We start from the raw sequence: 27,536 nt of genomic DNA on the forward strand, positions 1-27,536 counted from the left end.
CTTGGCCTCCCAGAGTGCTGAGATTACAGGCATGAGCCACCATGCCTGGCCAATTTGCTTTTTTTTTTTTTTTTTTTGAGACAGGTCTCACTCTGTTGCCCAGGCTGGTGTGTGCGCAGGCTGGCACAGTATTGGCTCACTGCAGCCTCCACCTCCTGGGCTCAAGCGATCCTCCCACCTCAGCCTTCTAAGTAGCTAGGACTACAGACATGTGCCACCATGCCTAGCTAATTTTTTTAATTTTTTTATAGAGACGGGATTTAGCCATGTCACTCAGGCTGGTCTCAAACTACTGGGCTCAAGTGATCCTCTCACCTTGGCCTCCCAAAGTGTTGGGATTACAGGTGTGAGCCACTGCACCCAGTAGATCATGTGTTTTTTATTCTTCGTTAATATGGGGCATTACATTGCTTGTATGAATTCCCAGAGCAAATCTCACTTGATTATGATGTATAATCCTTTTTATATGTCACTGAAATTGATTTGATAGTATTTTGTTGAAGACTTTTACATCTTTGTTAATAAGAGCTATTGAGGCAGGGCATAGTGATGAATGCCTGTAATCCCAGCACTTTGGAAGGCCAAGACGGGAGGATTGCTTGAGCTCAGGAGTTGAAGACAAGCCCAGGCAACACATTGAAACCCTGTCTCTACAAAAAATACAGACATTAGCTGGGCATGATGATATATGCCTGTAGTTCCAGCTACTTGGGAGGCTGAGGCGGAAGGGTCACTTGAGCCCTGGAGGTCAAGGCTGCAGTGTGCCAAAATTGCACCACTGCATTCCAGCCTGGGCGACAGAGTGAGACACTGTCTCAAAAAATAAATAAGTAAATAAGAGATATTTGTCTCTAATTTTCTTGTGATGTCTGATTTTGGTATCAAGATAATACTGGCCATATAAAATGAGTTGGGAAATGTTCCCTCCTCATCTATTTTTTCAAGAATTTGTGAAGTTTTGCATTCATTATTATTACTTTTCTTTTTTGAGACAGAGTCTCACTCTGTCACCCAGGCTAGAGTGCAGTGGCACCATCTTGGCTCACTGCAACCACCTCTGAGTTCAAGCGATTCTCGTGCCTCAGCCTGCCGAGTAGCTGGGACTATAGGTGTGCGCCACCAGGCCCAGCTAATTTTTGTATTTTATGTATTTATTTATTTATTTATTGAGATGGAGTCTCACTCTATTGCTCAGGCTCCTAGGCTGGAGTGCAATGGCGTGATCTTGGCTCACTGCAACCTTCGCCTCCCAGGTTTAAGCAATTCTGCCTCAGCCTCCTTAGTAGCTGGGATTACAGGCGCGTGTCGCCACGCCTGGCTAATTTTTGTATTTTTGGTAGAGACGGGGTTTCACCGTGTTGGACAGGCTGGTCTCGAACTCCTGACCTTGTGATCCACCCACCTTGGCCTCCCCAAAGTACTGGGATTACAGATGTGAGCTACCATGCCTAGCTAATTTTTTTTTATTTTAAGTGGAAACAGGGTTTCGTTATGTTGGCCAGGCTGGTCTCAAACTCCTGGCCTCAAGTGATCCACCCACCTCGGCCTCCCAAAGTGCTGGGATTACAGATATGAGCTACCATGCCCAGCCTGCATTCTGTGTTTGTTTGTTTGTTTGCTTTTTGAGACAGACTCTTGCTCTGTCACCCAGGCTGGAGTGCAGTGTTGCGATCTTGGCTCACTGCAGCCTCTGCCTCCTGGGTTCAAGTGATTCTCCTGCCTCAGCCTCCTGAGTAGCTGGGATTACAGGCACCTGCCACCAAGCCCAGCTAATTTTTGTTTTTTGTATTTTTAGTAGAGACAGGGTTTCACCATGTTGGGCAGGGAATGGTCTCGAGCTCCTGACCTCATAATCCACCTGCCTCAGCCTCCCAAAGTGCTGGGATTATAGGCGTGAGCCACCACACCTGGCCGTTGTTGATTATTTTTTAAATGTTTGGTAGAATTTACCAGTGAAGCCATTTGGGCCTAGGCTTTTTTTTGTGGGTAGTTTTTCTTTCTTTCTTTCTTCTTCTTAACTCAATCTCTTTATTATAAGTCTATTCAGACTTTCTATGTCTTCTCAAGTCAGTTTCAGTAGTTTATGTCATTCTAGGAATTTGTCCATTTTATGTAAGTTATCTATTTTGTTGGCATTTAGCTATTCATAGTATTCTTTTTTGATTCTCTTTATTTCTGTAAGGTCAGTATTAATGTACCTGTCTCATAATACTGTTTTTTTCCAGTTTGTTCAAATCAGGCCAAATAATTCTGATACACAATATTCGATTTATTTGTCTCTATGGTCTCTTGTAATATATAGATTTTCTTCCATCTCATTTTTTCTTGATATATATTTATTGAAGAAATGAAATTACTTGTATATTTCTCACATTCTATATTTTTCTGATTGTATTCTTGGAAGTCATTAACATGTTCTTCTATCCCCTAGCTAGTTGATAGGTAGTTCTTTATTGTGATTTAGGTTTGATTTTTTTATGGCAAACTATTTCTTTTTTTTCCACCAGTTGTCAAATGATCCTTTATTGAAATATTTTCCTTTGTGCTTCTTAACTAGCTGGGCATTCCACAGCACCACTGTTGATGTCATCTATGATTTCATGAGGGTGGCGGCCGTCAACATTACAACCCAAAGACTGGGCAGTCCCCAGGATCTCTTTAATGTTTCCAGAGAGTTCTCTGGATCTCTCCAGATTGGTGCCACATCTGTTGAGCAATGTTGATGATCTCATCAAAAGTGATATTCCCACTGTGTTTAATGTTTTTCTGTTTCTTTCTGTCTTGATGGTTCCTCGAGGGCTTTGATGATCAGGGCAGAGGCAGAAGGCACCACCTCAATCTGGGCCTGTCTGTTCTGAATGGTCAGTTTTCACTGTAATCCTCAGGCCCTTCCAGTCACCCATTGTCTTGGCAATGTCGTCACCAACCTTTTTTGGAGACAGACCCAGGGGGCCAATCTGGGGGCCAGCGCAGACGTGGCACCAACTTCACCCCCAGTGCACCTCAGGTATACGACTTTGATCTCTTTGGGGTTGAACTTTGGCAGCATGGTGGAGGCGGCTGGTGTCAGATGAACCCGGATTCGGGACGACCGAAGAAAGTTGCACCTTGGCCTCCTCCGAGCTCAGATCAGAAAGCAGCAAAACTATTTATACATCGATTATCAGGCACATGGTTTCCAATTTTATCTCTTTTCGTGAAGTTGGCAGTCATTGATGACCACTGCCTAGGTTCATTGTTACAATTGAAATAGTTCAATAGAAGGCAGAGTATGGGCATCAATCAGTCCAGACTATAAGAACTTTTGGGAGGTGACTTTTGATGATTATGAGTACTACATTCTATACTGTTCTTAGAACGTTGGCATCAGGGCTGGGCGCAGTGGCTTAGGCCTGTAATCCCAGCACTTTGGGAGGCCCAGGCGGGCGGATCACCTGAGGTCAGGAGTTTGAGACCAGCATTACCAATATGGTGAAATCCTGTCTCTACTAAAAATACAAAAATTAGACAGGCATGGTGGCTTGTGCCTGTAGTCCCAGCTACTCAGGAGGCTGAGACAGGAGAATTGCGTGGATCCGGGAGGTGGAGGTATCGTGCCACTGCACACCAGCCTGGGCAACAGAGCGAGACTCCATCTCAAAAATAAATAAATAAATAACCTCGGAGTCAGGAGATGGGATCTACTCCCAACTCTGCCACCAACTAGCTAAGCATCCTCTTTGGCACCTGTTTTCTCATCTGTAGAATGGGGGAATAAACTAATACAATGTCTAGGACTTTTGGCTATTCTAGCATTCTCTGACTAAACAAGTAGAGGACTTAATCTTTACCAAAGATGATTTGGGTGAGTTAAAAAGGAACTGCTGACCTTGTGTTGTTATTCCCATTTCATACCAAAAATGTTTATTTCAAAGCCAACATTTATCAGTCATTAAATCCAGTAAAGTATATAACAGAGTCCATTAAAAGTATTATGAGGCAAGGTATGGTGGCTCAATTCTGTAACCCCAGCACTTTGGGAGACCGAGGCAGGCAGATTGCTTGAGTTCAGGAGTTCACGACCAGCCTGGCCCACATGGCAAGACCCCATCTCTACAAAAATTACAAAATTTAGCCGGGCACAATGGTGCATGCCTGTAGTCCCAGCTACTTGGTGGGGCTGAGCTGGGAGGATCGCTTGAGCCCAGGAGGTCAAGGCTGCAGTGAGCCATGAGTGTGCCACTCCACTCTAGCCTGGATGACATAGTGAGACCCTGTCTCAAAACAAACAGACAAACAAAAAAAGTGAAAAGTATCAGGAGAGCAGGAAGCCAAGGCCAAAAGCGTTGTTTTCTGGATTCTAGTTCTGGCTCTGCAGCTAATCAACATGCACTCTCAGGGTCCTGTCCATAGAGTAAAAGATTGCATGAGTAGCTCTAAAGGCCTGTAAGCTTTATGATTTTATGCCTATTCTTGATTTTTCTCGCAGTTTTGAGGATGCTATTTTTGTTAATATCTTTTTTTTTTTGTACTTTTAAGTTTTAGGGTACATGTGCACAACGTGCAGATCTGTTACATATGTATACATGTGCCATGTTGGTGTGCTGCACCCATTAACTCGTTATTTAACATTAGGTATATCTCCTAATGCTATCCCTCCCCCCTCCCCCACCCTATTTTTGTTAATATCTTTAGCGCTACTTGTTTTTATCTGCATTCTGATTATGCTTTACTCAGCAACTAACTGGCATAGGCCTGCCCCAGGTGTCAGTTCGTATAGCAAATTCAGGTTGAGCATAAAGAACTTTCTGGAAGCAAATACACCAAAATATTAGCAATTTATTATTTCTAGGTGGTAAGATTATTGGTCATTTTAAAACTTACATTTGTATTCTTTATTTTATTCTACAAACATATATTTTTTTGTCCAGGCACGGTGGCTCACACCTGTGATCCCAGCACTTTGGGAGGCCAAGGCAGGTGGATTAGCCAGGTGTGGTGATGGGCACCTGTAATCCCAGCTACTTGGAAGGCTGAGGCAGGAGAATAACTTGAACCCGGGAGGCAGAGGTTGCAGTGAGCCGAGATCCCACCACTGCACTCCTGCCTAGACGACAGATTGAGACCCTCTGTCTCACACACACACACACACACATACACTCTCTCTCTCTCTCTATATATATATATACACACACACACGTATATATATTTTTTTAAAAATTTTTTTTATTTTTAGTAGAGACAAGGTCTCGCTATGTTGCCAAGGCTGGTCTTGAACTCCTGGGATCAAGGGATCCTCTCACCTCAGCCTCCCAGAGTGCTGAGATTACAGATGTGAGCCACTATGGCTGGCACTTTTTTTTTTTTTTTTTGAAATGGAGTCTCTCTTTCTTGTTGCCCAGGTTGGAGTGCAATGGTGTGATCTTGGCAACCTCCACTTCTCAGGTTCAAGCAGTTCTCCTGTCTCAGCCTCCCAAGTAGCTGGGATTACAGGCGTGCACCACCACGCCCAACTAAGGCATATTTTTATAATATTTTAAAAGTTATTCTTAAGGCATTTGATAGCATATTTCTGATTGCATGCCCCAGCAAAGAGGAATCACTAAACTTTAGGTCGATAGATTTCTTTCTCTTCCTATAATTCAGTTTGGCAGCATCTTCCATTCTAAGTTAACCTAAATACTTCAGTAATAAAGACTTACATGTATCTAATTAGATAGTCAGCTTTACTTAATCTTCTTAATCATCTAGATTAGATGTTAAGTGAAAAAATATTTTATGCCTACAGAAATTAAGATTCGGAAAGAACAGTAGCACATACATGCTATCAACATCTGTGTCATAACTCATATGGAATCTGGATTTGTGCTACTTGGGGAACAGGTAGTGTCTGCTAGAGAAGTGGTGTAATAGAAACATGGGCAAAGGCAGGGTGTGTCTTTTGTAAATGATGAAAACAGAAGATTAAAAACAAGTTTGCTAAATCATGTTCATAACCAGTCCCTGGAGAGCAATTACTCTGGTTACTTGACTTACCTGGTAAGTACCACCCACTGTAGGAGAAAATACAGATGTTTGGTTCACTGTTATGGGTTTCCCCATGTGCAAAGGTGTTATGCTGCTGCTATGCTCGTCTTTAAACACTGTAGTAGCAGTTACTGGAGAATGGTAGAGTAAGGGGTGCCCTCACAGCTGTCAACTCACTGTGTGATCCAGACGAGTAACGTAGCCTGGTCGCAAGCTCCAAGGTTACTTACCTTTAATGGAGGGGATAGTTCTAGTTTCCAGTGTTATCACGACTAGTAAAATTGATATTATAAAATCCACTTCTCAGTAAGGAAGGCAGTTTGAAAGCGTTCTTGTCGTGAGAAGCATGACAAATACAGGCAGTTCTATGGACAGTGTTTATGTAAAACAAATGATTGAATAGCCATTTGAACATTAACTGTTGCCCAGTGTGTTATAATGTGTACCTGCTCAGGCATTTTGAAGACTCTTCTTACACCTAGTGAGGACCAAGGGCAAATAGCAAAAAGTAACCTGACATAGAGTTTTAGTTTGGAGATTTTCTTTTGAATTGCCCTCAGGGAGATTTCTCAAGCAACACTGGTCCATGCCAGTTTGCAAATGGACTCTTGTGCCAGTGCCTCAATCAACCTATCCAAATGCAGAGAACCATTTGGAGGCATACAAAACCAAATGAGGGGCAATTTTCTTTCATTTATATGCTGTCTGTTAGCCTCTCTTTCACCAAAAATTAACCTGATTCTGGGTATGCATACCTGAAAAAACACAATTTTTACACTCAAGGAAGTTTCATAGGAAAAAATCAACTATTACTAAACTATACAGTTACTACAGTGATGGAGATGTGTGCAGGCTGCTGTAGGAACATAAAAGGGAGCGCCTAACAGGTGTGGGTGAGTCAAAGAGAGCTGGGGAGGAACGAAGGCAACGTTCTTGAGCTAAACCAAATAAACACAACATTGCAACTCACAATTATGACCTATTTCAAACTCTTAGAACTACAATAATGATTTAGACTAGTTCTCATTTGGACAGGGTTTATTTACTCTTATAGTTTCGAGCACCGCTTAATCTTTCCATTTTAACAAGGGCATATGGAGCTTCACAGATAGTATCTCCAAAAATGGGCATATTTTGACTTGTGGACCATCACCTGCACACACACTTCAAGGTCACTTTCATACAGCAAAGTGAGGAAAGAGTTTATTAGCTAGATGAGAATGTGTAAATGAGGACGGGTGTGGTGGCTCACGCCTGTAATCCCAGCACTTTGGGAGGCTGAGGTGGGTGGATCTTCTGTGGTCAGGAGTTAGAGACCAGCCGGGCCAACATGGTGAAACCTGTCTCTACTAAAAATACAAAAATTAGCTGGCATGGTGGCAGGCGCCTGTAGTCCCAGCTACTCAGGAGGCTGAGGCAGGACAATCCCTTGAACCCGGAGGTGGAGGTTGCAGTGAGCCAAGATCACGCCACTGCACTTCAGACTGGTGACAGAGCAAGACTGTCTCAAAAAAACAATGTGTAAATGAAACTGCCCTACTATTTCTGCTTTAGTAAAAACAACAGATTCTGGTCAGTATTTGTTCACTTATATTGGGCATAAAATAATTCCTGCTGTTTGTTGCAGATCTTGGCATACTGCCTGATTGTCGTGCATGGGAATCTTGGACTGCTACTACAGCAATTTCATGACTGTGTTTCTTCTATTTTTCTTTTTACCACGTTAGTTATATCATGCAGTACTTGAAACGAAGGTGGAGTCTGTCACTCTGTCAGCCTGCAGTTTAAAAAGTTAGATGATGCATTAAAAAATCAACAAATTTTGCCAGGAAGGCAGTGTGTGCCTGTAGTCCTAACTTCTCGGAAGACTGAGTCAGGAGGATTGCTTGAGCCTAGCAGTTTGAATCCAGTCTGGGCAACATGGTGAGACCCTTTGTCTTAAAAAAAATCAACACATTTTAAAATTATTTCAAGATTTGTATTTGCCATATTTCCAAGCTAGTATTATTTATTTAGAGTTTCCTATTGCGGGTGAAATTCTCTTGTCTTTTGCTGTTTGCAGTAATTTGAGTCTTTTTTCATCTCTTCAGATAATCTGCTTATATTCATGCCAAGTTTTCTAGTTTTCCTATTGCTTCCTCTAATTTTTAAATAGAGTATATACAATATTGAGCATAGTTTCTCATTAGTCTGTTCACAGTCACTAAATTAATCCTCAAATGTATTTGATTCTATCACTTTCCAAAATTTGCCTTTGCTGGTTCATAATATAGTTACCTAACTTCCCCAGCTCTGCCCTCGCTCATGAACTGTATTTCTCTACATTACCACCACACTGCATTGGCATTCTGAGTCATCAGGGATTAGGTATCCTTCCTGCTATTAACTATATAATATTTAAACTTCCCCACTTGCCCATCTCCTTTATTTCGTATTCAAACACCGTATGAATTAAACTAACGTTGGTTGCTTTTAACCTGTAATTCCTGACTGCAACAGGTAGGTAGTTGCCACCTCTTGAAATGAACAGATTTGACTAGAAGCTGACACTTCTTACTCCCACTGAACTTAGTATTTTACATTTATATAAATTGAAAAAGCAAAATCATACCTTTCTTATCAATGGGCCCTCTTTGTCCATTGATAACATAATATTACAATATAAACAAAAAGTATTTGTACCATACCTCAGAAAACAAATTAGATTACTGTTAGTGCAAAACAGGGGAAAAGTAGAAAAATGTTATTGTAAAGAGACTATCAACCACTTCAAGGGATTTATCAGGTAACTGCCTGTGTAAGTTACAAAGACAATGCTAACCTATAACTAGTGTATACCTAGATGAGCCGCCAGGACATTTGTCTAATGGCAGATGGGGTAATTGGACTCCACACCTTCAACTTAGGCACATGGAAAACAGCATCCCTAAAAGTTGCCTGGGGATGACCAGTACTGAGCCAACCAGCTTAGTGGAACTGTTACGAGAGAGAAACTTCAGAGCCAAGGAATTTCTTGGCAGAGCCTCAAATTCTGCCTTAGAATCATGAAAAGTTAGATCTAGAAGGTAACAGAGATCATTTAATCCACTGCCCTTATTTTACAGTGAAAAACTGAAGGCCAGAGAAGTTAAGGAGTTTGCCTAAGGTCTCACACTCGTAGTTAGTGACAGATTCAGAGCTAGAACTAGATCATCCTGACTGCATTTCGGTAGTCTTAGAGCTGGCCGACAAATTTGACAACTCACATTGAACCCATGTTCCAAAAGGTATTTTATATCGAGCTTATGAACACCGCTTTTTAAATTTATGTTATTTATTTATTTATTGTATTTTAAGTTCTGGGATACATGTGCAGAACATGCAGGTTTGTTACATAGGTATACATGTGCCATGGTGGCTTGCTGCACCCATCAACCTGCCATCCTGTTTTAAGCCCCGCATTCATTAGGTATTTGTCCTAATGCTCTCCCTCCTGTTGCCCCCCATCCCTTGACAGGCCCCCGTGTGTGATGTTCCCCTCCCTGTGTCCATGTGTTCTCATTGTTCACCTCCCACTTTTGAGTGAGAACATGCGGTGTTTGGTTTTCTGTATGAACACCCCTTTCACAGAAAATTAGGCAAACAGGTTGGAATATTTAGAATAGAAAACATTTATTATAAAGTCACAAGAAATACCTGTGTAGACTTGCTGACTGGAAGTATTTGGCTTCCGTAAGACAAAGAAAAGTCTTAGTCATCTGGTTAAAGTTAAAAACGATTGTGTCACCAGGCTGAAAGCAGACATGCTGTGGAAGCAGTAGGCTGAAATTAGAACTGAATACAAGAGTTTAGAGAAAATTGAATTTGGAGCTATCTCACAACACTGGGAGTTATTCTGTTTTTGTTTGCTTTTAATATTTCAGGCACACAAAAAAGAATAGTGACTACAATGAACTCCTTGTGTAGCCCCACCAGACCCCATTTTCTTCCCTCCCCACTGAATTTGGTGCTTATATTTCCATACCTATTCATGTGGTTTTCCTATAGGTAAATGTATCCCTAAGTGATGTTTAGCATTATTTTCGTATTTTAAGCTACATAAATGCTATCATATTGTATATATGTGTCTACCACTTGCATTTTTTTTTTTTTTTTTTGCTTAATACTACATTTTTGAGATTTATCCTATTGATAAATAGGATTTCTCTAACTAATTTATTTTATTTTTTGGAGATGAGGTCCCGCTATGTTACCCAGGCTGGAATGCAGTGGCAGTTCACAGGCACAATCATAGCACAATGTGGCCTTGAACTCCTGGACACAAGTGACCTCTTGCCTCAGGCTCCTGAGTAGCTGGGGACTACAGGCCCCAGCCACTGCACCAGGCCAGCTAATTCATTTTAACTGCTTTATGGTGTTCCATTGTATGAATGTTTCAACATTTAGCTAATCTCCTATTGATTGACATCTAGTGAGTTTCCAGTTTTTTTATTTGCTTTGTTTCATTTGCTGTTTTATTTTAATGTTGCTACTGTAAACATGTTTATAAAACTGGTGCATGTGTGAAAGAGTTTGTCTAGTGACATTTACAAGGTCTCAGTGTGTGTGTGCAAATCTTGAATTTAGCAAAAAGATCTCAAAATAGCAGGTTATGAGACTAACACGAGGACTGTGTATTTTTAGAGTTTTAATTTTTTGTGAATCTGAAGAGTGTAAAATACTGTTTCCTTCTGGTTTTAATTTCTCTGATTCCTTGTGGGGCTGAGTACCTTTCCATGTGTTCACAGACAATTTGGATCTCCTCTTCTCCCTAGCTCACTTTTCAGATGAGCTGCTGAACTTTTTATTGTTCATTCTGAAAAATGTTCTATAGTCATTATGTAAATCCTTATTATATGCATTGCCAATATCTTCTCCTAATCTGGAGCTTGACTTTTCACTTTTATAATGATATATTTTCATGAATGTATTTATCAATCTTTTATTTTTTATTTATACTTATTATTTCTTTAAAACATCATTTTTTCACTCTAAGGTCATAAGATATTCCCCAATATTTTTCTTTAGTTTTTTTAAAGTTTTATTTTTTTACAGTCTTCAAGTCTTTTATGTGCCAGGAATTAACTTGTGTGTAGTGTGAGGTCAGGAGCTAGTTTTATTTTTTTCTACATCGACAAGCAATTGTTTAGAAACCATTAATTGAGTATTACATTTCTTCCCCACAGTTGGGTAATGGCACTTTCATCATATATCCTGGACTCTCTATCAGTCAGGTTATTATTATTGTGCCTTATTATACCATATTAATTACTATATCTTTATGGTAAGTCTCAGTATCTGGAAAGCCCCTATTTGTCAAGTGGATGCAATGGGAGCTAGATGGATTTGCACTATCCTTCTTGAATACCACCCAAGAGGTATGAATACTGTGGGGAAGGAAACCCAGAAGGATGTTATCTTAGCCCTTTTGTGTTGCTATAAAGGAATACTTGAGGCTGTGTAATTTATAAAGAAAAGAGGATTATTTGGCTCGCAGTTCTGTAGGCCGTATAAGAAGCATGATCCAGCCTGACCAACATGGTGAAACCCTGTCTCTACTAAAAACACAAAAATTAGCCGGGCATGGTGGTGCGCCTGTAGTCCCAGCTACTCAGGAGGCTGTGGCAAGAGAACTGCTTGAACCTGGGAGGTGGAATTTGCTGAACAAAGATCATGCCACTGCACTCCAGCCTGGGCGACAGAATCTCAGGGAAAAAAAAAAAAAAAAGGCATGATGCCAGCATCTGCTTCTGGCAAGGGCTTCTGGCTGTTTCCACCAGTGGCAGAAGGGTAAGGGGAACTGGCAGATTCAGAGATCATATGGTGAGACGGGTGGCAAGAAGTGGGAGGAGGTTCCAGGCTGTTTTTAGTGACCAGCTTTCCTGGGAACTAATAGAGTGAGAACTCAGTACCACAAGGACAGCACCAAGCCATTCATGAGGCACCTGCCCCATGACTGAGCAAAACACCTTCCATTAGGCCCCACCTCTAACATGGGGGACCACATTTTAACATGAGGTTTAGGGGGACATGAAAACTATATCGGAGACTATGGGGTCAGCCATTGTTGCAGTAGCTGAGTGGGGAAGTAGGAATCCTGGAACTGGAGATCAGTGTCCCACATCAAGGAACTGTGCTCTGTGGAGACCTGTGGGGCCCTCTAAGAACTCACATGTGTGTCTCCTGAGAGACATCCAGGCCTTGGATACCTGACCACAAAGGGCCTCTGTGGTCCTTCAGTGTTATTAAGTAGAACAACAGCAACCAGCAGAGGACTCCAGTTGCTTCCAGTGAAGTAAAAAGACACTTTCTCTGAAAGTGGAGTTAAGAACACAATTCTCCTTACAATGGCTGGGCGTGCTGGCTCATGCTTGTAATCTTAGCACTTTGGGAAACTGAGATGGGCAGATAACTTGAGGCCAGGAGTTCGAGACCAGCCTGGCCAACATGGTGAAACCTTGTCTCTACTAAAATACAAAAATTAGCAGGGTGTGGTGGCACATGCCTGTGGTTCCAGCTACTTGGGGGACTGAGGCATGAGAATCCCTTGAACCTGGCAGGTGGAGGTTGCAGTGAGCTGAGATCATGCCACACTCTTCAGCCTGGGCAACAGAGCGAGACTCCATGACAGAAAGAGAGAGAGAGAGAGAGAAAAAAAGAAAGAAAATTCTACTTACAATAACAGCAAAATGAATAAAACAGGAATAGATTTAGCAAAAGAAGTACAAGACTTGTACACTGAAAACTATTGAAAGAAATTAAAGAAGACCAAACAAAATCCCAGCCAGCTTCTTTGTACAAATTGACAAACTAATCCTACAATTAATATGGAAATGCAAGAGACCAAGAAAAGCCAAACTATTTTGGAAAAAAAAATAACAAAGTTCCTGGAGGACTCACACTTTCTAATTTCAAAGCTACAATAATCAAAACTTACTACAAAACCAAAATAATCAAAACGGCATGGTATTGGCCTACATATAGACATATTGACCAATGGAATAGAATTAAGAGTTTATAAATAAACCCATACATCTGTGTTGAATTGATTTTCAACCAGGGTGCCAATTCGGTGAGAAACAAACATCCTTTCAACAAATGGCTCTAGGACAACTGGATAGCTACATGCAAAAGAATGAAGTTAGACCCCTTGCCTCACACCATATGTAGAAATCTACATGAAACTAAAACTGCTTTAAAAAATAGTCTATTTATTTAGAAACAGGGTCTTGCTGTGTCACCCAGGCTGGAGTACTCTGACACAACAATAGCTCACTGCAGCTTCAAACTCCTGGGCTCAAGTGATGCTCCTGCCTCAGCCTCCTGATAGCTAGGATTACAGACATATGCCACCATGCCCAGCTATTATTTAATTTTTTTGTACAGACCAAGACTGGGTCTTGCCATGTTGCCCAGGCTGGTCTCAAACTGCTGGGCTCAAGTGATCCTCCCACCTCGGCCTCACAGCACACTGCTGCAAATTCCATGAGATGGGTGAAAAACTATGAGTTCCCAACGTGTGAGAAGGGGGAAACCTGCCTCTGAACACACATCTCCACTGGGGAACCTCAAAACCCAGATTATGGAAGAAGGATTTAACCTTGCCTAGAGCTGAAATGGATTTAGTATAAAATATAAAAGTACAAATAGTAGCAGGAAAAGCCTTGTAGGCGCTCCCATTCTCCAGCTTGGGCCAGGGAAGCCATCCCTGACTATATCTCAGAGAGGCCATTGAGGAAGACAGTTGGCAGAATTTGGGCAGGGTCGCAGGGTGAAATAAGCTTCCAACTGAACTGTGTAATAATTTTGACTGGGCGCAAACTCTGTCGAGCAGAAATCGGGGGTGAAAGTGAACTGCTGCAGAAAGGAGCATAGGAGCCACAGCTGACAGTGTGGGCAGACAGGGAGGGGCAAGGCCTGAAAGCCATGCTTGCTTTCTCAGTGGGGAAACTTATACCCTGGGGCTAGGTCTGAGTCCTGCACACCAGCTGCCTGGAGATAAACTGTGCTGTTAGCGGGGCACAGTGGGAGTGAAACTGGCCTTGCCAACTGTGTGGGAGCTGGGTGAGCCCTGTGGCTACTTACTTTCCCCCACTTCCCTGGTGACAGAGGCAGCCATAATCCACACTGGAACATAACCCCATTTGCCTGAGAATCAGCCCCCTATCCCCCACAGTGGCTGTGGCAAAAAGAGTCTGAGCTCAGACCTGCCTAATCCTGCCCCAACCTGATGGTATTTCCCTACCCACCCCAGTGCCCAGTCACAAAAGACAAACTCTTGGGAGCTTTATGGCCCTACTCATCATGTGAGAAACCTGAACACTTATCCTGACCAACTTAGGGCAAGCTTATATCCCCCTTCTACTATCACAGCTGGTGCTCTCCTGAACGTACCACCTCCTGGCTGGAGGCCAACCAACTCAAGATATGACAGCAACTCATGACAAAATAACACTGCTCCAAGGAAGGAAAAAACAGCTAATTCCACTATCTGCAACATTCTGGCTAAACAGAGGTCCTGTCCATGTGGCACCATCACTGCTATCATAACCAGCATTTGAGAAAGCCAGCACACTAAACATCTACAACCAAGGCTTCTCATAGAGTCAGTGTCACTACCCTGCCACCTCCCCCAGAGGAGGTGCTGGTATCCATAGCTGGGAGACCTGAAGATGGATTACATCACAACACTCTTTGCAGACACTCCCCAGCATGATCCTGGAGCTTGGAAGCCCCACTGGATGCATAGACCCAGAAGAGCAATAACAATCACCACAGTCCGGCTCTCAGAAAGCCCCATCCCTAAGGAAAGGGGGAGTGCACCACATCACGGGATCACCCTGTGAGACAAAAGAATCTGAACAGCAGCCCTTGAGTTCCAGATTTTTCCACTAAAATAGTCTACCCAATGAGAAGAAATCAAAAACATAATTCAGGTAATATGACAAAACAAGGTTCTATAACACCCACAAAAGACCACACTAGCTTCCTAGCAATGGATCCAAACCCAGAAGGAATCTCTGAATTGCCACATAAAGAATTCAGAAGGTTGATTATTAAGCTACTGAAGGAGATACTAGAGAAAGGTGAAAACCAACTTAAAGAAATGTAAAAATCAAGCCAGGTGCGGTGGCTCACATTTGTAATCCCAGCACTTTGGGAAGCCAAGGCAGGTCACTTGAGGCCAGGAGTTTGAGACCAGCCTGGCCAACATGGCAAAACCCTGTCTGTACTAAAACAAAAACAAAAATTAGCCTGGCTTGGTGGTACATCCCTTTGGTCCCAGCTACTCAGGATGCTAAGGCGGAAGGATCACTTGAACATAGGAGGTAGAGGTTGCAGTGAGCCAAGATCATGCAACTGCACACCAACCTGGGTGACAAGCAAGACCCTGTCTCAAAACAAAACAAAAAGTTAAAAAACAATACAGGACATGGATGAAAAATTCCCCAGAGGTATAGATATCATAAAGAAAAAACAATTGGGCCGGGCGTGGTGGCTTATGCCTGTAATCCCAGCACTTTGGGAGGCCAAGGCAGGCAGATCACCTGAGGTCAGGAGTTCGTGACCAGCCTGACCAAAATGGAGAAATGCCATCTCTACTAAAAATACAAAATTAGCTGGGCGTGGTGGTGCATGCCTGTAATCCCAGCTACTTGGGAGGCTGAAGCAGGAGAATCGCTTGAACCCAGGAGGCAGAGGTTGTGGTGAGCCAAGATCATGCCATTGCACTGCAGCCTGGGCAACAAAAGTGAAACTCTTGTCTCAAAAAAAAGAAAAAACAATCACAACTTCTGGAAATGAAAGACACACTTAGAGACATACAAAATGCACTGGAAAGTGTCAACAATAGACTAGAACAAGTAGAAGAAAAAACTTCAGAGCTTGACAAGGCTTTTGAATTAACCCAATCAGACAAAGACAAAGAAAACGGAATTTTACAAAATGAAGAAAGCCACCAAGAAATTGGGGATTACATTAAATAGACAAAACTAAAAATAATTGGTATCCCTGAGGAAGAAGAGAAATCTAAACGTTTGGAAAACTTATTTGAGGGAATAATCAAGGAAAACTTCTCTGGCCTTGCTAGAGATCTAAACATCCAAATAGAAGAAGCTCAAAGAACACCTGGGAAAATCATTGCAAAAAGATCACCTAGGCACACAGTCATCAGGTTGTCTAAAGCCAAAACGGAGGAAAGAATCTTGAGAGCTGTGAGGATAAGGAAAACTTATCAGATTAACAGCAGATTTCTCAGCAGAAACTCTACAAGCCAGAAGTGATTGAGGTCCTATCTTTAGCATCTTCAGACAAAATAATTGCTAGCCAAGAATTCTGTATCCAGCAAAACTAACCTTCATATATGAAAAGGAGAGAAATTATTTTTCAGACAAACAAATGCTGAGAGAATTTGTCACTACTAAGCCAGCACTACAAGAAATGCTAAAAGGAGTTCTAAATCTTGAAACAAAACTTCAAAATATACCAAAATAGAACCTCCTTAAAGCATACATTTCACAGGGCCTATAAAACATGAAAAACAAACAAGGTATTCAGGCAACAACTAGCATGAAGAATAAAATAGTACCTCACATCTCAATAATAAAATGAATATAAATGGCCTAAATGCTCCTCTTAAAAGATGCAGAATGGGCTGGGTGTGGTGGCTCACACCTGTAATCCCAGCACTTTGGGAGGCTAAGGCTGGCAGATCACGAGGTCAGGAGATCAAGACCATCCTGGCTAACACAGTGAAACTCCGTCTCTACTAAAAATACAAAAAAATAGGCCAGGCATGGCAGCAGGCACCTGTAGTCCCAGCTAACCAGGAGGCTGAGGAAGGAGAATGGTGTGAACCCAGGAGGCGGAGCTTGCAGTGAGCCGAGATCGTGCCTCTGCACTCCAGCCTGGGTGACAGAGCGAGACTCCGTCTCAAAAAAAAAAAAAAAAATTGCAGAATGGCAGAATGGATAAAAATCTACCAACCACATATCTTCTGTCTTCAAGAGACTGGCCTAATGCATAAGGATTCACATAAACTTAATGTAAAGGAGTGGAAAAAGATATTCCTTGCAAATGGAAACCAAAAGTGAGGAAGAGTAGCTATTCTTATATCAGACAAAACAGACTTTAAAGCAACAAGTTAAAAAAGACAAAGAGGGACATTATATAATGATAAAAAGAAAATATCACAATCCTAAATATATATGCACCTAACACTGGAGGTCCCAAATTTATAAAACAATTATTACTAGACCTAAGAAATGAGATAGATGGCAACACAATAATAGTCAAGGACAGCTGGGTGCAATGGCTCACACCTGTAATCCCAGCACTTTGGGAGGCCAAAGCAGGTGGATCACCTGAGGTCAGGAGTTTGAGACCAGCCTGACCAACATGGCAAAACCCTGTCTCTACTAAAAATACAAAAAGTAGCTGGGTGTGGTAGCACATGCCTGTAATCCCAGCTACTCAGGAGGCTGAGGTAGGAGAATCGCTTGAACCCAGGAGGCAGAGGTTGCAGTGAGCTGAGATTGTGCCACTGCCCTCCAGCATGGGAGACAGAGCGAGACTCCATTTCAAAAAAATAAAAAAATAGTAGTTGGGGACTTCAATACTCCAGTGACAGCACTAGACAAGTCATCAAGACAAAAAGTAAACAAAGAAACAATGGAGCTGGACATGGTGGCTCACACCTGTAATCTCAGCACTTTGGGAAGCCAAAGTGGGCAGATCACCTGAGGTCAGGAGTTTGAGACCAGCCTAGCCAACATGGTGAAACCCCGTCCCTACTAAAAATACAAAAATTTGCTGGGTGTGGTGGCACATACCTGTAATCCCAGCTAATCGGGAGGCTGAGGCAGGAAAATTGCTTGGACCCCAGAGGTGGAGGTTGCAGTGAGCCAAGATCATGCCACTGCACTCCAGCCTGGATGACAGAGTGAGACTCTGTGTCACAAAAGGAAGGAGGGAAGGAAGGAAGGAAAAGAATTTAAACTATACCATAGAACAAATGGTCTCAACAGATATTTACAGAACTTCTACCTAACAACTACAGAGTATACATTCTTTTTAGCAACACATGGAACATTCTCCAAGATAAAACATGGTGGGCCACAAAACATGTCTCAATAAATTTAAGAAAACTGAAGTAATATCAAGTACTCTTTCAGACCATACTGGAAAAAAACTGGAAATTAACTCCAAAAAGAACCCTCAAAACTATACAAATACAGGGAAACTTAATAAACTGCTCATGAACGATCTTTGGGTCAGCAATGAAATCAAGATGGAAATTAAAGAATTATTTGAACTGAATGATAATAGTGACAGAACTTATCAAAACATCTGGCCTATAGCAAAAGCGGTTCTAAGAGGAAAGTTCATAGCATTAAATGCCTATATCAAAAAGTCTGAAAAAGCACAAATAGCCAATCTAAGGTCACACGTCAAGTAACTAGAGAAATAAGAGCAAACCAAACCCAAACCCAGCAGAGGGAAAAAAAATTACAAGTATCAGAGCAGAACTAAATGAAATTGCAATACAAAAATGTATAAAATATAAATGAAACAAAAAGCTAGTTCTTTCAAAAAAAAGATAGACCATTAGTGAGATAAACCAAAAAAAGAAGGGAGAAGATCCAAATAACTTCAATTAGAAATGAAACGGGAGATATTACTACTGATACCACAGAAATAAAAAATGATTTAAGACTACTGTGAACACCTGTACACACACAAACTAGAAAACCTAGAGGAGATGGATAAATTTCTGGATATATACAAGCCTCCTAGATTAAATCAGGAAGAAATAGAAACTCTGAACAGACCAATAACAAGTAGTGAGATTGAAACAGTAATGAAAAAAAAAATGCCAACAGCAAAAAAAAGGTCCAGGACTAGATGGATTCACAGATGAATTCTATCAGGCATTTGAAGAAGAATTGGTACTGATCATAATGAAATTATTCCAAAAGATAAAGTGGAAATCCTCCTTAAATAATTCTATGAAGGCCGGGTGCAATGGCTCATGCCTATAATCCCAGCACTTTGGGAGACTGAAGCAGGCAGATCACTTGAGGTCAGGAGTTCAAGACCAGCCTGGCCAACATGGTGAAACCCCATCTCTACTAAAAATTCAAAAATTAGCTGGGCGTAGTGGCAGGCACCTGTAATCCCAGCTACTCATGAGGCTGAAGCAGGAGAATTGCTTGAACCTGGGAGGCAGAGATTGCAGTGAGCCAAGATTGCACCACTGCACTCCAGCTTGGGCAACAAGAGCGAAACTTCGTCAAAAAAAAAAAAAACCTCTATGAAGCCAGTATCATTCTAATACCCAAACCAGGAAAAGACATAACAACAACAACAAAAATGCAGACCAATATCCCTGATGAACATAGATGCGAAAATCCTCAACAAAATACTGGCTAACCAAAACCAACAGCATATCGAAAAGATAGCACATCATGATAAAGTGGGTTTTATACTAGGGATGCAGGGATGGTTTAACATATGCAAGTCAATAAATGTGATACATCACATAAACAGAATTAAAAGCAAAAATCATATGATCATCTCAATAGATGCTGAAAAAGCATTTGACAAAATCCAGCACCCTTTATGATTAAAACCCTAAGCAAAATCAGCATAGAAGGGACATACCTCAAGGTAATAACCATCTATGACAAACCCTCAGACAACATTATACTGAACAGGGAAAGGTTGAAAGCATTCCCCCTAAGAACTGGAACAAGACAAGGATGCCCATTTTTATCACTGCTATTCAATATAGTACTGGAAATCCTAGCCAGAGCAATCAGACAAGAGAAAGAAATAAAGGGCATCCAAATTGGTAAAGAGGAAGTCAAACTGTTGCTGTTTGCCGATGATATGATTGTATATCTAGAAAACCCTAAAGATTCATCCAAAAAGCTCCTAAACCTGATAAATGAATTCAGTAAAGTTTCAGGATATAAAATCAATGTACACAAATAAGTAGCACTGCTATACACCAGCAGTGACCAACCTGAGAATCAAATCAAGAACTCAACCCTTTTAACAACAGCTGTAAAAAATAATATAAAATATTTAGAAATATACCTAACCAAGAATGTGAAAGATCTCTACAAGGAAAACTACAAAATACTGCTGAAATAAATCATAGATGACACAAACAAATGGGAACACATCTCATGCTCATGGATGGGTAGAATCAATATTGTGAAAATGACCATACAGTCAAAAGCAATCTACAAATTCAGTGCAATTCCTGTCAAAATACCATCATTATTTTTCACAGAACTATAAAAATAAAATCCTAAAATTCATATGGAACCAAAAAAGAGCCCACATAGCCAAAGCGAGACTAAGTGAGAAGAACAAATCTGGAGACATCACGTTACCTGACTTCAAACTATACTACAAGGCTATAGTTACCAAAACAGCATGGTACTGGTATAAAAATAGGCATGTACATCAATGCAACAGAATAGAGTACCCAGAAATAAAGCCAAATATTTAAAGCCAACTGATCTTCAACAAAGCAAACAAAAACATAAAGTGGAGAAGGACACCCTGTTCAACAAAGGGTGCACCCTAACCACAAATGGTCAAATGGTGCTGGGATTGTTGGCAAGTCACATGTAGAAGAATGAAACTTAATCCTCATGTCTCACCCTATACAAAAATCAACTCAAAATGGATCAAAGACTTGAATCTAAGACCTGAAACCATAAAAATTCTAGAATACAATATTGGAAAAACTCTTCTAGACATTGGCTAAGGTAGAGTTAATGACTAAGAACCCAAAAGCAAATACAACAAAAACAAAAATAAATAGATGAGACCTAATTAAACTAAAAAGCTTCCACAGAGAGAAAAAAAAAAATCAGCAGACTTGGCTGGGCGTGGTGGCTCACGCCTGTAACCTCAGCACTTTGGGAGGCCAAGGTGGGTGGATCACCTAAGGTTAGGAGTTCGAGACCAGCCTGGCCAACATGGCGAAACCCCATCTCTACTAAAAATACAAAAATTATCTGAGCATGGTGGTGCATGCCTGTAATCCCAGCTACTTGAGACACTGAGGCAGGAGAATCACTTGAACCTGCGAGACAGAGGTTGCAGTGAGCCGAGATCGCATCACTGCACTCCAGCCTGGGCGACAGAGCGAGACCCTGTCTCAAAAATAAAATAAAATAAAATAAGGCCAGGCGTGGTGGCTCATGCCTATAATCCCAGCACTTTGGGAGGCCGAGGTGGGCGGATCACAAGGTCAGGAGACTGAGACCATCCTGGCTAACACGGTGAAACCCCATCTCTAATAAAAAATACAAAAAATCAGCCGGGCGTGGTGGCGGGCGCCTGTAGTCCCAGCTACTTGGGAGGCTGAGACAGGAGAATGGCATGAACCCTGGAGGCAGAGCTTGCAGTGAGCCGAGATCACGCCACTGCACTCTAGCCTGAGCGAGAGTGCAAGACTCCATCTCAAAAAAAATAAAAATAAAAATAAAATAAAAATAATCAGCAGAGTAAACAGAGAACCCCCAGAGTGGGAGAAAATTTTCACAGACTATTCATCCAACAAAGGACTAATACCCAGAATCTACCAGGAACTCAAACAAATCAGCAAAAAAAAAAAAAAAAATCCCATCAAAAAGTGGGCTAAGGACCTGAATACACAGTTCTCAAAAGAAGATATACAAATGGCCAACAAACATGAAAAAAATGCTCAACATCACTAATTATCAGGGAAATGCAAATCAAAACCACAATGCAATACCACCTTACTCCTGCAAGAATGGCCATAATTTAAATATCAAAATATAATAGATGTTGATGTGGATGTGGTGAAAAGGGAACACTTTTACACTGCTGGTGGGAATGTAGTACAAACACTATGGAAAACAGTATGGAGAATCCTTTAAGAACTAAAAGTAGAATTACCATTTGATACAGCAATCCCACTAATGGGTATCTACCCAAAGGAAAAGAAGTCATTGTATGAAACACTTACACACACATGTGCATAGCAACACAATTTGCAATTGCAAAAATATGGAACCAGCCTAACCCTGATTTCCAGTGGAAATCCTAGGAAGTTATGATGTTAGTTGTGGCCCTGTAAAAGAAAAACAACAGCAAACAAACAAAAAAGAAAAACCTCGGAAGCAAGTAATTTGAGATGGTTTATGTCAGTTTTTGTGATGAAAACTATTTTCTAATGTTTAGAAAGATGTTTCCACAATTTTTTGTTTCTTAACAGAACTAAATATTTAGCTTTTCTGTATCATATAGATGACTCAGACATTTTATGATTAGCTATTACCCAGGTTGACATAACATGACTCTAAGTTATTGAAAAAGATTTTTTAAACAATGTAAAGCTCGTTTATAAACTTTTATTTATTCTCTTTTGCAAGTAAACCTTATGGTAAATAATAAAAAACATAAAAAAGCAAATAAAGTTTTATTTATTCTTAGGAATTATGCTTGAGTAGCTCATTAAACAAAGTTAGCTACTGAAACTGTCTTTGCAGGGCCGAGCAGTGGCTCACGCCTATAATCCCAGCACTTTAGGAGGCCCAGGCAGGTGCATTACCTGAGGTCAGGAGTTAGAGACCAGCCTGGCCAACATGGTAAAACTCTTTCTCTACTAAAAATATAAAAAATTAGCCAGGTGTGGTGGTGGGTGCCTGTAATCCCAGCTACTCGGGAGGCTGAGGCAGGAGAACCACTTGAACCCAGGAGGTGGAGGTTGCAGCGAGCCGAGATCACATCATTGCACTCCAGCCTGGGCAACAAGAGCAAGACTCCATCTCAAAAAAAAAAGAAAAGAAAAGAAAGGAAAAGAAAAAAAGAAACTGCCTTCGCAAAATTATAACTGAGACAGTGAAAGAAATCTAACTTAACTGACCATCTTGCTTCTAGCATACAAGCTGTCTTTGTTCATTCCATCTTGCCTAGGGACTAGATTGTCTTTGTAGGACTAACATTTGACACAAGATTAGAAATTATGATTTAGGAGTCATGCAGCTGGAGGCTAAAAGATTATGACCCTCCCTAAATTTCTCTCAAGATCAGTGCTTGAGATATTTTGCAGACCCTGCACTTGATGGATCAGCTGGCTCCACCCAGATTGATAAACTGGCTCATCTGATCTTGTAGCCCCTACCCATGAACTGACTCATTGCAAGAAGACAGCTTCAACTCCCTATGATTTCATCTCTGACCTGACCAATCAGCACTCCTGGCTCACTGGGTTCTCCCCACCCACTAGGTTGTCCTTAAAAATTCTGCTTCCAAAATGCTCGGGGAGACTGATTTGAGTAATGAAACTCTGGTTTCCGCACAGCTGGCTCTGTGTGAATTACTCCTTCTCTATTGCAATTCCCCTGTCTTGAGAAATCGGCTCTGTCTAGGCAGTGGGCAAGGTGAACCCATTGGGCGCTTACACCATCATCTTCAGTTTTTTCTTTGTAATCATGTTTACGTTCCACAAATGTTAGGAACTTAGCACTTTAGCCAGAACTCTAAAGTTAAATACACGGGTATTTTGTTGATCAGAGGACACAGTTGTTTTCAGTAAATCAACAGTATTAAACTAGTCTTATTTACCAACAATTTACACAAATCATTTGAATTAAAGGCATTTGAGTTAGCTTATATTTTTCTCATAAAATATATAATTTAAGTGCTTACTTTTTCTTTAACCCAATTAATTAGAGTTTTCATGTATTTTGGTAATGAAATATCACATCCACATGGCATATATGAACATATATACATACAGACATACAAACAAAAGCAGAGTCTGTAGCTTGATAAACTTCTTCATTTGTCAGGGGTTTTTTTGTTTTGGTTTTGGTTTCTTTTTTCTTTTTTTTTTTTTTTTTTGAGATGGAGTCTTGCTCTGTTGCCCAGGCTAGAGTGCAGTGGCGTGATCTCAGCTCACTGCAACACCCACTTCCTGGGTTCAAGCGATTCTCCTGCCTCAGCCTCCCGAGTAGCTGGGATTACAGGTGCCTGCCACTGTGCTCGGCTAATTTTTGTATTTTTAGTAGAGATGGGGTTTTGCCATGTTGGCCAGGGTGGTCTCAAACTCCTAACCTCATGATCCACCCACCTTGGCCTCCCAAAGTGCTGGGATTACAGGCGTGAGCCACCTCACCCAGAAACCATTTGCCAGTTTTTAAATAGTTTCTCTCCCCTCTTTAGACTATGGAGCCCTAAACAACTGTTAGAAACATAACCCTTAATTTGCACTTCCAAAGACATGACTCTTAAGTGAAAATTTACATCCCAAAGGCACAGCACTTAGATCTAAGCACCATTATCTGCTGAGATGAGGAAGGATATGGGTAAAGATTCAGTCGAAGTGAGATTGGCAGGAAAAGTATCTTAAACAAAGGCAGGGATTGTTATGTAAACTTTAAACCAATGTCTTCCCCATCTTAAGAGTTTTGTGGGTTTTTTTGTTTGTTTTTTTAGACAAGGTGTCATTCTGTTACCTGGACTGGGGTGCAATGGTGCAATTTTGGCTCGCTGCAGTCTCCACTTCCCTAAGGCCACAAGATTTGAAGTTAGGATAATACATGCTACACTGTTAACTTTTAGCAAACTTTACTTTTGTTGAAAACCATGTAAGTTTGGGATTTTTAATTATCCTTTGCTATTACTAAGACCTCTTTAGTCCAAATTAACTTGGAATTAGTATAGATGGTTCCTTCCTGGTTCTGTAAGTACTTTAAGGCTTGGCTGAGTGCAGAGCTCACACGTTTGAGCAGACCGATTATTAGGCAATTTTCTTAACTCTATTTCTACGAGAGTTTCCCTATCAATTACTGAATACTCGTTGTGTCTTTTTCCCTCAATCAGCCAGGAGAAACCATCCATCATCCTGTCCTGAAGGGAGTTCCTCCTAGGTCTGGTCGGACCTTTGTATGGTAGTTAATTAAGATTTAGATCCCCTGTTAGGAAACCTGCAGGGTTAAGGGAATTATCAGTGGTTAATGTTAAATCATATTTTTCTAACAGAATGGCCTCATACATTAATATTCTTAAGTCAGTAAGCTGCCTTTTTGCTTTTTTGACTTAGGATAGTTCTGACCTGGTGAGGTGTGCTCACAATGAGGTTTCCTCTAAAAGTTATTTTTGTACTTTCTTCAGTTAGCAAAGCAGTTGCTGCTACAGATTGAATGCATCTGGGCCATCCCTGGGTTACTGGGTTAAGGATTTTTGATAGGAAGGCTACTGGTTGTCAGTGGCCTCCGTGCTTTTGGGATATGCCCTTGTTTACACTGACAACAAGATGGAATAGCTACTTGAGGGTAAATCTAGGACGGGGCAGTTACTAATAGATGTTTTAACCTTTCCACCTGTTGGATTTCTGGTAATTGCCAAATGAGGAGGGGGTTTTGCCCATCTTGCGTGAGCTTTTTGTATAAGGGTTTCGTTTTTAGGGCATAAGAGGCTATCCATAGACGACAGTATCTGACTTATCTTAAAAGTTTTCTAAGTTCTTGTTTAGTCTCCGGCAGAGGCAAGGATATGATACTTTCAGTCCATTCAAGCTCAATTTGCCATTTACCTTTGCTAATTAAATGACTTGTTCTAATATTTGACTAAATAAATTTGAAGACTTCGTAAACCCTTGAGGTAAGACTGTCTATCTGTATTGCTATTTTCAATCAGAGTGAGGGTCTTCTCACTCAAAGGCAAATAGGTCCTGGTTGTCTTCTGTGAACGGACAAACCCAGAAGGCATCTTTTAAATCTATTACCATAACAACAGGGTGGGTAGTTTGGACTTGATTAATAGCTCTAAGGTCTTGCACTAACTGGTGTGACCCGTCTGGCTTCTTTACAGGCAGTACTGGAGTTTTATAGGGTCACGGAGAAGACTTTCAATTATAGGTTTTACATTTACCTGGCTTTTAAAGGAATAGGGTACATTGCTTTCTCTTTACTACTTCTCTCTCTCTCTTTCTCTCTCTCTCTCTCTGACTCTCTGTCTCTTTCTCTCTCTGACTCTCTTAAGTTTTTTTTTTTATCCTTCTAATATTTTAACATTAGTCCTGGGGGATTATTGGGGGAATATTATTGTTGCTAGCTTTATTTCTTTTATCCTTTACCTTACTTGGGGTATTTCCCATTTTTGGGGTGAGGCTCAATTTCCCTTACTGGCAATGTCTCACCTTTTGGGGTGAGGCTCAATTTCCCTCACTGGAAATGTCTTGCCTTTTAGGGTGAGGCTCAATTTCCCTTACTGGAAATGTCTCACCTTTTGGGGTGAGGCTCAATTTCCCTCACTGGAAATGTCTCACCTTTTGGGGCAAGGCTCAATTTCCCTTGCCGGAAATGTCTTGCCTCTTTTTAATCCCCAAGATACCCCGACCAAGGAATACTTCACTGCCCCCTGTAGCTTTTCTTTCCTTAGTCCCGGCTAAGGAATGCTTTACCCCCCTACGGCTTCTTTTTCCTTGGTATGCCCCAACCAAGGAATGTTTCACTGCCCCTTCAGTTTTTCTTTCCTTAGTCCCTACCACCAAAGGAATACTTTACCAGCTCCTCTGGTGTTTCCTTCTTTGGCTTGTGCATGAGGTTGTCTGGTCCACGTGGTATGTGAGGATCCTTTACCCCAGGTCACCGGCCAGTTTCTTTCCACATTGCTGAGAGTCTGGGTTTATTCATCACACCAGGTAGGTCTCAGTTCCTCACCCCTGAGGCTGCCGAAATGAGGCGGCGGGGCGCCTCCTTACAAGAGAGGACTGGAGACCACCCAGAGGAGAGTGGGTCCCTTTATAGGCCACCAAACTGTTAGAAATGCAAAATGCTTGTTCCCTGGTGCCGCAAAGAAATAGCACTCAAACATACATTTAATTTTCTCAGCAAGGCAATTTTTACTTTCTGCAGAAAGGGTGCTCCTCACAGATGGAACAATGGTGAGATCATACCAGGACAGGGGAGGGGCAGGAGTTCTTATTCCTGACTATAGTAGCCCCTACTGCTGTGTTGTTGCCCTAATGGCTAGGATTGGACCACACAGTCTAAGCTAATTCTGATTGGCTATGTTAAAAAGAGCAGGAGTATGAGCTGGAGTGGTGAGGTGAGTAGTTTGGTGGGAAGGACAGTTAGGAACAGGTAACTAAAGGTGACTTAGGTCAGAGCAGGTGACCACCAAGGGAACAGATGTGAACTACTGATTTGGACTGGCGGGAAAGTTGTTTACTGAAACTAGAGGCAAGGAGTTGAAGAGAACTAGGAAGTTAAACTTTAAAATGAAGAATCAAAGAATAAGAGAGCTGGACATACTGACATACTGATTCTTTGAAGAGAAACTTAGGGTTCACTATATTTAACAGGAGGCCGAGACAGGAGGATCGCGTGAGCCCAGGAGTTTGAGACCAGCATGGGCAAAATAGTAAAACCCCATCTTATTAAAAAAAAAATTTTTTTTTGAAATGGGGTCTCTCTCCGTTGCCTGGGCTGGAGTGCAGTGGTGCTATCTCCACTCCC

The 27,536-nt window shown here is 41.4% G+C and overlaps 1 long non-coding RNA gene across 1 annotated transcript in view; it reads left to right on the forward strand.

Moving 5' to 3' along the window:
* LOC115933721 (uncharacterized) overlaps positions 1-27,536 on the forward strand; it is a 55,716-nt gene that overhangs the window by 6,295 nt on the left and 21,885 nt on the right. The window lies entirely within an intron of this gene.

The sequence above is a fragment of the Gorilla gorilla genome, chromosome 11 (genome assembly GCF_029281585.2).
Source record: "Gorilla gorilla gorilla isolate KB3781 chromosome 11, NHGRI_mGorGor1-v2.1_pri, whole genome shotgun sequence".
NCBI classification, from domain to species: Eukaryota; Metazoa; Chordata; class Mammalia; order Primates; family Hominidae; genus Gorilla; species Gorilla gorilla.